We start from the raw sequence: 14,849 nt of genomic DNA on the forward strand, positions 1-14,849 counted from the left end.
TGAGATAGAGCAATTTAGTATACAGCAGTGAATCTTATTTTAAATACTCTCAGTTGCATCTGGGGGGCATTCAGTGGACTCCATCACATCACTCTAGGAAACACCATACTCACATCCATGGAGCCGGCAGGGGCGAGAGGCAGGCCTGCAGGGACACCATCAGTCAGGAGAGGAGCCGAGCTGGCTTCTCCAATTATGCACAGGGCTAACCTGACCTAACTCTCACCTGCACCCTCGGGGAACCCAGGACTTTGGAAGAATCCACATTTTGTTAATGCGGGTCTTCCAAAGGCCTGGGTTGGGGCAGGACCTGGATGGCGGCAACATCGGGCATCATCGTGGATTTTCCCTGAAGCCCTGTCGCTGCCATTTTGGGCATTCTGGTCCATGCATAATGGGTTTTTGTGAAACATCAAGGATCCTAAATAGCATTATTATATCCATGTTATTCTTCTTTGCTTTTTAGGAGGAAAAAAAGGAAAATCCTGTGAGTATATATCAGAGTTGCTGATCCCTGTTACTGATGATACTTTTTGAGGCTAAGGATCCTAAATAGCATTTTTATATCCATGTTATTCTTCTTTGCTTTTTAGGAAGTTGATGACAACAAACCATCCGTGAGTATTTATATATCAGAGTTGGTCATGTGAGGTCTCAGTTCTATCAATTAAAAAATCATGCTTGGCTTAAAAGAACCTATGGAAAGTATTACATCTTTTGAGCTCTTTCAATTTCCAAAATAATCACCATTCTGGTTTGTTTGCCAATTCAGAATACTCCTGTTTCCTGTCTATCAGTTGTTGGTTCACTTCTGTTAAAATCATCTCAAATTCACTTTTTAAACCATTCTTTATTTATATTCATTATTTGAACTTTTAAAAATTTCCTTTTCCATTTCTAATTCTCTAATCTTTTTTTTTGTAAATCCTGATTTTTCTTTATTCTTTTTCTTCCAAATAGTATGCATTGTCAAGATACCACTTACGTATGCTTTGCTTGATTCCCCTATAATTCAATTATCCACTATTATCTAAGATCTTTCCCAAAACATTCAGTTAGATTTTCTTCACAATATAGTAGTAACATATTATTAAGAAACCATCTTATTTCTAAACTATTTTTTATCCACCTGAAATCTAAAGCAGTGGTCCAAGCGGTGGCCCAGAATTATTCCTGGAACAATCTCAGCTTTTAAAGTTCTATAACTTATCATATTTGAATGCCAATTATAATCTGTTCTGGACATTTTATTGCCCTAAAAAGATAGGAAAATTCATTTGATGTATAATTTTTTCTCCCCCCAGACATGGTACATTTTTAATGACAACAAGAACAATAATCAGGCAATTTCTCCTGAGTCAATCCAGGTTCTCCCTTGTCAACGAAGCTTATCTTTCAAGGGATCTACCATCTTATTCAATTCTCCCAATAATAAGATCTCTGTATAAGAAAAAAAAATCTTACTCTTTCTTCAGTTCCTTATAACTTTTTATTTACCATTATTGGGTGCATATAATCCCATTGCTATTAATTTCATTCTGTCTATTTCCCCCTCTAACACAATACATCTGATATCCTTATCAGAAAATACAAATTTAGGTTAGCAACACTCTTTTACATAAACAACAGGTCCACTCTTTTTCTTGTCTTCAAAAAGGCATAGTCTGAATGGCTGGAATAGACTAGGGTAGTATCAGTATGGACATGGGGCTAATCTCTGTGTAAACATGACATCGCCACCATTCTGGCCCCCACTGTGGCTGCCACAGATCAGGCCCTCATTTGTCCTGGGCTAAGGAAACATGGAAGAATCTGGATTCCTTTTTCCTACTACAGGGGCCAATGGAGCCTCTCCTGTGGCAGGCTTGTGTGGAAAGGAAGAGTTTGGCCTTCCATATCCAGCTACTCCCTTCCCTATAGAGGCTTTGTTGTGCCATAGAGTAGACTGGAGCTTAAATGTTTTTTTTTTTTTTGCAGGAAGTTGGATTGCATTCCCATACAATCCCATCTTTCTTCAAAAATTTTTAAAATAACCTGCTGCCCCCCCCCCCCAAGCAGAACACGTCTGCTGTGGATTCGTGCCCGGGGACACATTTCAGTGGGGAACTGGGAACTGACCTCTGTGGGGTCACATTTCAGTGCAAGCAGAACTGATGCTTAAATGTGTCCCACATGAAGACACAGAAACCTGTGGAGCATGCAGCTACCTCTAAAAAAAAATGCTTTTTTTCCAAATGATCACAGGTTTCTTGCAGGTAGATCTTTCTGCATTCATTATTCTATGTCTTAAAAATTGTCCATATGGGAGATTATTTTTAATTTGGTTACTTTTGTAATCTAACAGTTTAGTGTAGTGGTTAGGAGTGAGGACTTCTAATCTGGCATGCCAGGTTCGATTCTGCGCTCCCCCTCATGCAGCCAGCTGGATGACCTTGGGCTTGCCACAGCGCTGATAAAACTGTTCTAACTGAGCAGTGATATCAGGGCTCTCTCAGCCTCACCCACCCCAAAGGGTGTCTGTGGTGGGGAGAAGAATGGGAAGGCGACTGTAAGCTGCTTTGAGCCTCCTTTGGGTAGGGAAAAGCGGCATATAAGAACCAACTCTTCTTCTTCTTCTTCTTCTTCTTCTTCTTCTTCTTCTTCTTCTTCTTCTTCTTCTTCTTCTTCTTCTTCATCCATCTTTGTCAGAAGGATGACCCGGGAAACTACAGACCAGTGAGTCTGACCTCTGTTGCGGGGAAGATAATGGAGCAGATATTAAAGGGAGCGATCTGCAAACATCTGGAGGACAATTTGGTGATCCAGGGAAGTCAGCATGGATTTGTCTCCAACAGGTCCTGCCAGACCAACCTGGTTTCCTTTTTTGACCAAGTAACAGGTTTCCTGGATCGGGGAAATTCGGTTGATGTCGTTTACTTGGATTTTAGTAAAGCTTTTGACAAGGTTCCCCATGATGTTCTGATGGATAAGTTGAAGGACTGCAATCTGGATTTTCAGATAGGGTACAGAGGAGAGCGACGAAGATGATCTGGGGCCAAGGGACCAAGCCCTATGAAGATAGGTTGAGGGACTTGGGAATGTTCAGCCTGGAGAAAAGGAGGTTGAGAGGGGACATGATAGCCCTCTTTAAGTATTTGAAAGGTTGTCACTTGGAGGACGGCAGGATGCTGTTTCTGTTTGCTGCAGAGGAGAGGACACGCACTAATGGGTTTAAACTTCAAGTACAACGATATAGGCTAGATATCAGGAAAAAAAATTTCACAGTCAGAGTAGTTCAGCAGTGGAATAGGCTGCCTAAGGAGGTGGTGAGCTCCCCCTCACTGGCAGTCTTCAAGCAAAGGTTGGATACACACTTTTCTTGGATGCTTTATGATGCTTAGGGCTGATCCTGCGTTGAGCAGGGGGTTGGACTAGATGGCCTGTATGGCCCCTTCCAACTCTATGATTCTATGATTCTTCTTCTTCTTCTTCTTCTTCTTCTTCTTCTTCTTCTTCTTCTTCTTCTTCTTCTTCCTCTTCTTTTAACAATGTGTTTCTGTCAGTAGGTTTCCTCAATATATCATCCATATTTTTAAGATGAAGTAAGAGTGTAACGAGATCATCTTATGAAGGAGATGCCAGTGCAAATTTTGCAATGTAGGAAAGTGTTTACTATTATCACTGAAATTTTGAAGAGGAATGGAATTATCTTTAGAGGGGAAATTCCTGAGGGTGTCTCCATTATGTTTAAAGATAAAAGAAGAAGAAGAGAGGGCCGTATTACATATTTTCAAGAGATGCATATAAGCAAAAAATTAAGGGAGCTTTTATTTAAATATTTATATTATGAGTTCCAAAAGTCTTGAGAGCAATAACAAAACTACAGTAAATCGCCCAATTAAAAATTAAACTATCATCACAATATTTATTTAAATTGAATTTAAACATTTTATGCCACTTTCCCATCCAATAGGGAATCCCAAGGTAGCAAAATATAATAATTAAATGTAATTAACCCAGAAAGTAAAAACAACATTAATGAAAGGAGACAATTAACGTTTATTGATTCATTAATTGAGATAATGTATTAAATCAGATATTTATACGAAGCTCTTCTTTCTGAATAGATTCAAAGTAGTTTACACTGCCTTTTTACAATATAAGCAAACGTCCGAAACAGCAGCCTACATCTTTGTCAGATCCTGGATTCAGTGACTGGTTCATCTAAAGACACAGGCATCCAACCAGGGTGTAGGGGAAAAAGGGACAAGAGCTCTTTGTCTCCTGCCTTTAGCACTGTGTCCTAGACTTTGTTGTAGGCCTCTGAGAAGTACTGATGCTAATTTGTGAAACAGACCAAGGATCCTAAAAAGCATTTTTATATCCATGTTATCCTTGTTGCTTTTTAGGGGGCAGAAACTGGTGCAGAATGAAGCTCTGTGAGTATTTACACATCGTGGCTTTGCATGTATATATGAGCAGGGTTCAAAATTATGTAGGAAGGGTATACAGGGAGAGATAGAGACAATATCTCTGGTTCAATAACCAGCTCCTATTATACAGAACTGAATGGGATCATCTGGAAATGAGTGTAGGGGGATTATTGACTGGTGGGGAGACTGTTGGAGGATCAGAGCACAACTGGTGATATTTGATGGCTTCAGGCAGTTCTCATTAACCAAAGTGGAAAGTTGCTAGGGGACAGTGAGAGCAACCATATTTCCCCAGATTCCTGCCTGTCTTGGCTCCTCAAAGTGAGTAGCCAGCAGATAGCAGGTCAGATGAGGGATATCTTTGTAGACATTGAAATGTTTTTCTCTTGCAGGCCTCTGAGAGCTACTGATGCTACTTCTTGAAACAGATCAAGTATCCTAAATAGCATTTTAATATCTATGTTAATTTTGTGGCTTTTTAGCAAGGAGGAGCTGCTGAAGTCGAAAATGCTTTGAGTATTTATACATCAGGGATACTCATGTAAATATGAGAAGGGTTCAAACTCATGAGATAGAAAGGCTATAGAGGGAGAGACATTGTGTCCCATAACCAGGATCAGAACACAACTGGTGGGATTTGATGGCTCTCGTTAACCGAAGTGGGCAAGTTGCTGGGGATGGTGAGGGCAACCACATGTTCCCTAGATCCCTGCCCATCTTGAAGCCAGCAGATAGCTCAGCTGAGGGATATTGTTAACCTCTCCCTGTCCACCAGGGATTTCCCTGAGCTCCTGAAGGGGGTGATAGTTCACCCACTCCTCAAGAAACCATTACTGGATCCATAGGACACAGCCAGCTACTGCCCGGTCTTGCATCTTGCATGTCTGGGTAAGATAGTTGAAAAGGCCACCAGGGACCATCTCCTAGCATTCTTGGAAGAAACTTTAGCTGTTGACCCATGCCAGTCTGTCTTCCATCCTGGCCATGGGGTAGAGATATGCTGGTTGCCCTGATGGATGATCTCCTGCACCAATTGGATCAGGGTGGGTTGGCCATGTTTGTGGAGGGTAAGAAATATGATGATAATAATACTAATAGTATATTAATAATATATCATGCTGATACATCTTTCCTTCAATCCCTCAATTCTATCAATTAAAAACTCATGTTTAGTTCAAAAGAACCAATGGAAAGTGTTACATTTTGAGAATAGAGGGGATGATTTAGAGCTATTCATGGCTGCTATAAACTGGGAAAGCCATTGTTTTCTCCAAAGCATCCCACACTGATGTTAGAGGATATCAAAAGAAGTGACAAGCAGATGGACTCTGACAGAATGGAGAATCTGCATAAGGACTTTGAAGAACTGCTATGTCTGACTGAGGAGTAATATCAGGGCTCTCTCAGCCTCACCTCCTACACGGGGTGTGGTGGCGAGAGGAAAGGGAAGGTGAATGTAAGCCGCTTTGAGACTCCTTCAGGGAGAGAAAAGCAGCATATGAGAACCAACTCTTCTTCTTCTTCTTCTTCTTCTTCTACTACTACTACTACTACTACTACTACTACAACTATTGGCATTATTATAGCATTATTATTGTTATTGGGATTCTCTGGAATACATAGTAACCAACAAGAGGGAAAAGATCTTTGTAGACATTGTAATGTCCTTCTGTTGCTGGATGAAATTGTGGTTATCTGCAAAATGAAACTTACCTTTATTTATATATTCAGTTTCCTATTTCCCAGTTTTCTCCATATAAAGTTGGAAAGTGGCTTACAATACAAAATACTACATAAATCAACCAGCCAACAAAACAACAGGATTCAGCTTTGTGCTATCTTACATCCAGTGGTTGGTTGATCCAAAGGCATAAAGCCACAATTTTGAGGTTCACATTTCAGATCTTACACTAGTGTCCATTCTAAAACTGTAGATGTGAATCATGAAGGGAAATAAAAAACTCATCAAAGATGTTCCTAACAATTTCCCCATCCTTGATCAAACAAACAATATCTTCTCCCAAATGCAGACTACTGTTCTATGAAGTCCCCAGATCTTTGAAGCTAGAGGCTGTTCAGAAGAGACCAGAATTGTAGCTATTTCATCTGGAGGTTGGGCCTATTTGTAGACACTCTCCTCCACTTTAAGGAAATTGAAATTCCCTACCTTTTTAAATGCAAAAGTCATCTAGTGCCAAACACTTCTTAGTACTATCAACTATGTATTCAGTTCTCTCCATTCCAAAGATAGATCAGGAAAAAACATTCTGATATTTTCTGTTGATATTCAGGTATCAGGTTGATATTCAAGATTCTCAAGAAGGCTAGATATAGATTACCAAATATATTGCTGAAATATTCAGGAATATCGAAAAGTTGGTGTTTTAAGGCTTCTGTGGCTGTTTTTTCTCTTCATCTTTACAAGCTTTCCATGGGCCCGGATTTCTGCTGGTATTCCTTGATTTTACAAGCCGCACTAAGACAGTGTCCCTTGCTTGAACAAGTTCTTCTAGGATTTGCTGGTTCTGTTGGGCTTCTCACTTTGGTCTGGGGCCCTTTTGGGATACTCTAGTTTTATGTTGGCTCTGCTGGTTCAAAGTTCATTTGGAGCTTTTGTTTATTGCCTCCTCATGGCCCATTATGCACAGCCGCCAAAACGGCAATTTCGGGTCACATGGAAAACACGGAGGGGGAAGACGCGAAGCAAGCCAGTTATGCATGGGATGGGACGCAATGGCAGCAAAACCCAGAGTACCCGATTATGCATGCCATGACCCCGGCGCCACTTCCAGTTGTGCCCCGGTCACCCAGAAGCTGCGGTTTCTTCCACGTTTCACTAACGTGGCTTTTTCAGCAGCATGCACTGAATCTGCGGCCGGTTGCAACTGGCTCCATGCGTTATCGGTGATTTTAGTCGCTGCCATTCCACCCCGAATGTGCGCTATCCCCCCCCCCGTGCATAATGGGCCCATATGAGTTTGGCTATTGGCTTCTTTGACTATTTCTCCCATAGGGAACAATAGAGTCAGGGGACCACAGAACTGGACCTCTTGGTCCAACATATTTGAAACGCAGAGAGCAATAGGGCTGCTATAATTCTGGGGTCATTTTATTAACAATAAGAACACCAGCCACTCCAGTGTTTCTGAAATTGTCCACGCTAGGGAATCAAGGAGTGTAAACAATTCCAAAATTCTCTTCCCCAAATAGAAACCTGAATCCTAAAATGGTATTAGAACTTGAATACCCCAAATACTAGTCTTTAAGGTTTTCTCCAAGTCCAAATTAAAAATAGTGATTTTGTAAAAGGCATAGTGCCATTAATTATGGTCTCAGAACTTTACCAATGTAGTCACTGATTCATTGAAGTCACTGATTGTAGTCACTACTTCCATGTAGTCATTGATCCATTGGGAATGTTTGTACTAATAGCTATCATTTGCATTCTAGACCGAATAAGGGACATTTTGTGAGGACCCCGGAACACCATGACGACGCCTTACGTTCTTCTGTTCTTCCTGCTCTATGCTCACTCAAGACAATCAAAAGAAAATTGATCATCGCGAATAATAGTGGTGTTATCCAGATTAATTCTTGATTAGTTACTGATTTTGTTGCCTTAAAATAAATGGCTCAGGACAATATGATCTGTTACAGCTTTGGGGAATGGGGAAAGCTTTGCAAAGAAATAAAGAAAACTGCAATTGCAGGAAAATGGTTTGTGTGATTTTCTGGATGGAAACAAGAGGAAATTATATTTTCAGTCAGTCAGTCAGTAACCTTTTATTGGCATAAAATATGTATAAGACATATAAAAATAGGGTTTAAAATTTCAATAAAATAATAAAATAGGCCATGGAGTTACATAACCAAACAGATTTTAAAATGATTAAATAAACTATAAAAGATAAAATACAAGGTAGGTAGCATATTATAAAAGCATCTTAGTTAAAACTCTGGCAACTAAAATAGTTACCTCTGGGTCTTTGTCAGAGAGCAGAAATTGCAAGGTCATGGATTTACTTACAGAAGGCTTGTTTCCCAGCAAAGCAACAAAGCTGTCATCCCGACACTGCTCATATAAGGGGCAATCTAACAAAATGTGTGAGACAGAGTCAGGGCAGCCAGAACCACACAGACAGAGTGTCGCATGGTATGGGATATGGTGGAATCTTCCCTCTAAGACCTTTGAGGGGAAAGCATTCATTCGTGCCAGGAGAAAAGCTCTTCTCAAGGGTGGGGCATCAAGAAGATGCAAATATGTAGGCATAATATTTCTCTGCATAGTGATGCCAAAGAATGCTTGTGAGCAGACTCGAGGCTGGGTAGGTATGAGTTCCTGCTGCTCATGGTCTAATATTCTCTGTTTAATAATCCGGAAGATACATTTTTCTTCCAGAGGTAGTAGGGAGTTCAGATCGATGCCAATAGAGACTAATTTTTGTTCAATAGCCTGGAACCATCAAAATTTAAGAGGGTCACTTTTTAGACAAGTTAAAAGGCTGCCAGTTTCTATTCTAAAAAATAGTCTGACCCAAAATTTAAAAGTAGCTATCCATGCCCTTGTCTCTACCCTAACTTGCCCAAATTCTGCGCAAATGGCATGGTAGGAGACACAATTGGGAACCCCTGCAATTTGCCTATAGAAAGCAGATTGAACACCCTCAATAGATTTATTAAAGGCAGGAACCCATAAGGGGCATCCAAACAGGAGCTGGGCCATCACTTTGGTATTCAAAATTTTAGTTGCTGCAGGAATAAATTGGTTACCTTTCGCAGAGAAAAAGAACTGATTCATCAAGGAAGATGAGGATTTGGCCAGATTGATAGCTCGTTGGCAGTGGGAGCGCCAGTTCTGGTTATATTGGAAGGTAACACCTAGATACTTTAAATGTTTTGACTTATTCTACTGAAGTGCCTTCAATAGACCAAGTCATTGCATGCCAGCTCTTAGAGAAAACCAAAACTTTTGTTTTACCATAGTTAATTACTAACTTATTATCTTGGCAATATTGGTAAAAGGTGGATAAGTATCGTTGTAAGCCAACCCTTGTGTAGGAGAGTATTGTAGTATCGTCGGCATACAACAACAAAGGAATATGCTGGGAACCAAGTTTTGGGGGATGACCATTAATAGGTTCCAGTTTTTGCGCTAAATCATTAATGAATAAATTAAACAACAAGGGGGCCAGAATACAGCCTTGCTTAACTCAATGGTCGTTAAGATCTTAGAGGTTAAGTCTCCCTTTGAGGAATACCGGACTTGACAGGAGGTGGACACATAAAGTTTTTGGATGAGAAACAGAAGTCTTGGTTCCATACCCATTAATCGCAATTTATTCCAGAGCATATCCCTATCTATCTTATCAAAGGCACTTTTAAGGTCTATAAAAGCTGTGTATAGCCTCTTACCATTTTGGGACGTATATTTCTTGACCAGGCATGAGAGAGTTAAACAATGATCTATACTAGAGTTACCTTGCAAGAAACCAATCTGTTCAGGAACTATAATTCTTTGAGAGTGAGCCCAATCAGTTAGGCACCGTTCAAGATGTTTTGCATAAATCTTACCTATAATTGATAATAAACTAATAGGTCTAAAATTATTAGGGTTGTTATGGTCACCATTTTTAAACATGGGAGCAATGAATGAATTCAACCAAGAACTTGGGACAATCTCATGTAAATTAATTAAGGTAAATAAGTTGGCCAAGGGTGGAGCCCACCATTTAGGGTTGTTTTTTAGAAGTTCAGCTGACAGGGCATCCTGGCCTGGGGCTTTGCCTATCTTAAGGCTCATAATTAGTTCCTCTACTTCGTCAGGCAAAACTGGGGACCATCTAGGGACATTAGTTGGGATGGAGTCATTCAGCAGATTTTCCGGAGCTGCTGGGACATTAAATAGAGCAGAAAAATTATCAACTCAAACTTGGGGGGCAATAATTAGTTCTAAATTACCAGTCTTCCCACTCAACCGGGAACGGCATCCTGAGGGTCTTACAGATCCGTGGAGACTGAGTTCTCCGGATCGCCGCGGCATTTGCTCAAGGTCATGATGGCGCCCTTGTCGTAAATAACTTTCTAAGCCTGAAACGACCAGCTGACCCTACATTCTTCCCAGATCATCTTTTACCAGATTGACAGGAGCCAGAGTCTGCAACAGTAAAGACTGTGAATTTTCTGGTTTTTCCTTTTTTCCCCCCACAAGCTCTTCCCCCCTCCTCAACCAATTTACAAGTGAATTCTTTCATTGAGTGGGAGGCTCCCAGCTAATTACATTCACTAATCAAACAAAGAGAGAGCTTAAAGAAAAGAGAGACTTTAAAGTTTTGTTGGAGCGAGTTCAGTGGGGGACGCTGACTTGATACGGAGATTGACAAACTGATAATTTTGGATCGCTCGTGCTCTCGTGAGACCTCACGAGACTTTCTTTTTATAGTTTGTGACTGCCTAGAACTATGGAAAAATTAACTAAGGCACAGCTTTTCCATTTGTTATGTGAAGGTAACTCAAAGATACTGAAAGCAGTCAACAAGGTGGAAAAGGATATCCAAAAGACTAAGAAAGGGCTTTTAGAAAGAACTGACGGTTTGGAAAAAACAGCTGATGAAAACACAACTCAGCCAACAATACTTCAAACGAGAATTCAATGTCTGGAAGTTAATCAACAGGAGGGGGAGAGAGCGAGGGACCTTGGAAGAACTTGGGAAAACAGATTTAAGCAAGGGAAGCACCGAAAACCTGGAAGTCTATTTAGAGCAGGAAGTGATTTGGATCAACAAAATAAATAGAGTCTATTCAAAGGCGACAGCATGCAGGAAGCTATCAGGAGATATCTCTGTGCGACCAGAGGAAGAGATCCGGATTGACAAAGTATACAGAGCCTACATAAAGGCAACTGCAAGCAAGAATCAAGCAAGAGACTTCTTTGGCCCTGACAGAAGGACAACCAGAAATACTCTATGCAGGAATCATCAGAAAAAATACAATTTCATTTTCTGCAACCACCTGAAGAATGTGATGAACAGTGGAGCATTCTCCTGGTTTCCTGTTGGAAAGACAGCAGCAGTAACTTTTAGGTCAGGGCCAATATATGAAGGGAACTGACTTTATATTATCTAAGACAATAATAGAATATATTCTTATAATAGATTATACTCTCATATGTATCAACAATTACTCTGCTAAGAAAGATGGTAATAACTTCTAGATCAGGATCAATATGTGATGGGAACTGAATATGTATGCTAATATGTATGCTAAAAGAGGATGGCAAACTATACTTCATATGTATTAACAAGACAGCAGCAGTAACTCTTAGGTCAGGGCCAATATATGAAGGGGACCGACTTTATATCATTTAAGATAATAATAGGATATATTCTTATAACAGATTATACTCTCATATGTATTAACAATCATTTCGTTAAGAAAGATGGTAAAAACTTCTAGATTAGGATTAATATGTGATGGGAACTGAATATGTATGTTAAAAGAGGATGGCAAACCATATCAGCTGGTCGCTTTTTTTCTCTTTTACTTTTCTGTAAATGCTTTATATAATAATAAATAATAAAATTACAAAAAAAACAATATCAAATAGGCGGGCCCAATTATCATGAGAATATAGCCGTTTTTTCTTTCGGATAAGATAATTATACTGTTTTTTTTTTGTTCAAAGTAACTGTAGATAATAGTCTGATCCTCTGACGATTGGGCCTGTCTAAATAGCTCTCTCAGTTTTTTTTTTTTGAGATATGATATTATATTTTCATCGTTGCTTGAATAAATTCAGCTCAGTTCTAACGACTGCTGATTTTGCTGAGAAATTCTGGAACTGCCCCCATTTCCCAAAAGTATCACAGAAGACAAGAAGTACTAATCAACCTGGAGTTCAACAAACATTTAACTGCTGCTAATCGCTCCATTCCTATTTCTCTGCTAAACTAGGATCCCAGGGTTTCGGCAGCCCCATCCTGGTTCCTATCTTAGAGTTTGCACTTAGCTGCCCCATAGGCATCAAAGCCTGCACATCATAAGGCGATCTAAGAATCTGACAGTTTAATCCTATCCCCTAATATTGATTGCCATACAGTCTCAGGCTCTATCCCAAGCGACTTCCATCTCCCAGGACCAAAAGCCTGAGAGGCCACTGAGGCCAATTCCACATCAGTTTTGCCAATCCAAGCCACCAACAGCTGTTCCCAGAAGAGCAGCATTCTCCTAGGTTGAAACACAGGTCACTTATCACTGGTGTATCCCCTCTGTCTTGGAGTTCGGAAGCCTCACTAGACGACTGCCACTACCTAACTCAGGAGTCCTTGCCACAGGTAGTTTCTGGTTTCACCATGTCAATCAATGTAACATGCCAGCAACTTCCAAACATCCACTACTGGCAGACATATGGCACTGACTGTCCCCTCTCCCCCCCCCCCCCGCAGCCTGGAATCATTATTTATTTTTTTCAAGTCACCAGATACAGCAGTGTTGTAATATCCATGCAAGGAGAGGGCATGGAAAAGATTGTGGCTATCTCGCCATAGATTCTTCCCCCATCCCCACAGAACCTATCTCTACATAGTGGCTCCAGGATGCTTGAGACATCTGCTATGCCCTGGCTTCAGTCACTTACCAAGCTACAGTGGCTGATAGTGCAGAGGGAACCAAGCATTATGCTCCCTTTCCCCCCAGGTGTCCTTTCCATCCTAGCCACGCCTCATGATCATTTCAGTTTTGGCCATGGCAGGAAAAGTGAGTAGGTGACAGGGACTTCCATCTGGTGATCTGTGGGCAGAATGTCAGTTCACAAGGCATTAAGGGTGTTTCTGGGACAGCTGTCTACAGTTACCAGTCTCATTGCCATGACCCTGCTGGGACAATTGGAAGTGTGCACCATGTCCATGAGGTTTCTGTTATGGAGGAGATACTAGCGGGTGGGACAGTGGGGCAGGAGCATGGTTCCTCAGCTTCTTCTGTGCTGGGGAACCCTCTGACCTGGAACAGCAGAGTTTTTACTGATGGTAGAACTATGTCATCTCCATTTGGAGCTACAAATACAGGCACAGGAATATCAGAATGACATGGAACACCTTCCAGATTCCGCTGTCAGTGTTGTGAGGGAGAATTGTCTGAAATCTCAGAGCTGAAAACGCTACTCTTAGCTTGCTCACATTTATATTACCCAGATACGGGGGTCTGCTGTGATATTTTTTAAAGATCTTAAACTATGGTGCACACCTGGATTGTACAATTAAAGATCTGTTGATTTTTGCATCCTGGGTGAAAACTCATTCTCTTAGGTCTTGGTTTTTTCCTGATTCTGCTAGTAAATCATCTGGGACAGTGTAGTGTGAAATAATACCATCTGTGCAGGTAGAAAGTGACCCTTTAGCTTCTATTGCAGAGTTAAAGCACTGGTGGCTAGAGGAGTTTTCAGTAGACAGTGTATTCTTTTCCCACCGTTTTAGCAGGGCTCGATGTGTGCGAGCTCTAAAAGAGGGAAGTCTAAGCTCTGCCCTCATCAAGGTGGCCGGGACCCCTTTGGGAAGTGCTAAGATACGTCTCATGAAGGTGTTCTGAATAGATTCTAGACCACTGAGTGCTTGCTCCCTCCAGCCCCTAACCTTGATGCCATAGAGTAACCTGGAGATGATTTTGGTTGTAAACAGTTTGACAGTTGGGTCTATGAGGTGTCCCCCCTTTGTATGGTAAAATCTGATGATTGCCCCCAAGGTCTTTATTGCTGATGCTTTTAGTTATGCTATATGGGTCTTCCATTACAGGGTCTCAGAGAATGTCACACCTAAGTACTTAAATAATTTGCATTGCTCGATTTGGGTGTCCTATATGCTCCAAGTTGATCTTTTTGGTTTTCTTTTAAAGACGATGACTTTTGATAGTTAATGGTTAGAGCTTCCTCCCTACAGTAATCACCCAATCTATCCAGCAGCCTACTTAGTCCAACTCTGGTCAGGGAGAAAAGGGCCATATCATCTGCATTCAGCAGGACTGAGATTTTCTGCTGGCCTATAGAGGGTGCCACAAATTGTGTGCTGTCTAGTCTCTGCACTATGTCATTAATAAACAAATTAAAGAGCAAAGGGGCCAGGACACATCCTTGTTTGTCTCCTTTTCTGATTGGAATATCCTTTGTTAGAGAACCTGATGGTCCCACTAATTTTTGCTAATGTTTCAGTATGTAGTTGGCGCAATAGGTACAAAAGGTGCTTATCCAAAGTTGTCCTGCCTAGTTTCTGCCAAAGCCTCTCCCTATCAATTGAGTCGAAGGCTGCTGCTGTCAACAAAAGCCACATGTAAAGCTTTGGTTGGACCATTCATTCCATAAGCAGCCAGGTGGTAAAGAGTTTGGCAATGATCTATTGTGGAATGTCCTTTTTTAAACCCCACTTGGTGTGGGAAGATTGCATTATTTTTATC

The 14,849-nt window shown here is 40.9% G+C and overlaps 1 long non-coding RNA gene across 1 annotated transcript; it reads left to right on the forward strand.

Moving 5' to 3' along the window:
- Nucleotides 1-477: 477 nt before the first annotated feature.
- Nucleotides 478-8,073, forward strand: LOC143839009 (uncharacterized). Its single transcript, XR_013231521.1, has 3 exons — nucleotides 478-617; nucleotides 4,389-4,418; nucleotides 7,863-8,073. It is a non-coding gene; the product is annotated as an uncharacterized LOC143839009 (long non-coding RNA).
- The last annotated feature ends 6,776 nt before the right edge of the window (nucleotides 8,074-14,849 follow it).

This window comes from Paroedura picta, chromosome 5 (assembly GCF_049243985.1).
Source record: "Paroedura picta isolate Pp20150507F chromosome 5, Ppicta_v3.0, whole genome shotgun sequence".
NCBI lineage: Eukaryota > Metazoa > Chordata > Lepidosauria > Squamata > Gekkonidae > Paroedura > Paroedura picta.